This window comes from Arachis duranensis, chromosome 10, assembly GCF_000817695.3.
Source record: "Arachis duranensis cultivar V14167 chromosome 10, aradu.V14167.gnm2.J7QH, whole genome shotgun sequence".
Taxonomy (NCBI): Eukaryota; Viridiplantae; Streptophyta; class Magnoliopsida; order Fabales; family Fabaceae; genus Arachis; species Arachis duranensis.
In genome coordinates this window covers 54,666,405-54,667,674 of record NC_029781.3, presented here as the reverse complement: position 1 = coordinate 54,667,674, position 1,270 = coordinate 54,666,405, and positions in this window count along the sequence as shown.

Below are 1,270 nucleotides of genomic sequence, written 5' to 3'. Positions count from 1 at the left end.
GAAGAAGAGGTTGGGAAGTTCTTACCAACCTCATTCAACAAGTCGGAATCTTGATGGTTCAAGAGTTCTATGCCAATGCATGGATCACCAAGAACCATGACCAAAGTGTGAACCCGGATCCAAAGAATTATCTTACTATGGTTCGGGGGAAATACTTGGATTTTAGTTCGGAAAGTGTAAGGTTGGCATTCAATTTGCCTATGATGCAAGGAGATGAACATCCTTACACTAGAAGGGTCAACTTTGATCAAAGGTTGGACCAAGTCCTCACAGTCATATGGGAAGAGGGCGCCCAATGGAAGAGAGATTCAAGAGGGAAGCCGGTTCAATTGAGAAGGCATGACCTCAAACCCGTGGCTAGAGGATGGTTAGAGTTTATACAACGCTCAATCATTCCCACTAGCAACCGGTCCGAAGTTACCATAGACCGGGCTATCATGATTGGAGAAGAAATAGAGGTCCATGAGGTTATAGCCCAAGAACTCTATAAGGTGGCGGACAAGTCCTCTACCTTGGCAAGGTTAGCCTTCCCTCATCTCATTTGTCACCTCTGTTATTCAGTTGGAGTTGACATAGAGGGAGACATCCCCATTGATGAGGACAAACCCATCACTAAGAAGAGGATGGAGCACACAAGAGACCCCACTCATCATGAGATCCCTGAGTTTCCTCAAGGGATGCACTTTCCTCCACAAAACTATTGGGAGCAACTGAACACCTCCCTAGGAGAATTGAGTTCCAACATGGGACAACTAAGGGTGGAGCACCAAGAACACTCCATCATCCTCCATGAAATTAGAGAAGATCAAAGAATCATGAGGGAGGAGCAACAAAGACAAGGAAGAGACATTAAGGAGCTCAAGCACTCCATAGGATCTTCAAGAGGAAAAAAGAGCCGCCATCACTAAGGTGGACCCGTTCCTTGATTTCCTTGTTCTTTATTCTTCTGTTTTTCGAATTTTATGTGCTTATGTTTATCCATGTTTGTGTCTTGTGATCATTAGTGTCTTAGTGTCTATGCCTTAAGGTTATGAATGTCCTATGAATCCATCACCTTTCTTGAATACAAACGTGCTTAATTGAAAAGGAAATAATTGCATGAATTTTGAATTTTATAACAGTTTAATTATTTTGATGTGGTGGCAATATTTTTGTTTTCTGAATGTATGCTTAAACAGTGCATATGTATCTTGAATTTGTGGTTCATGAATGTTGGCTCTTGAAAGAATGATGAAAAAGGAGACATGTTACTGAGGATCTGAAAAATCAT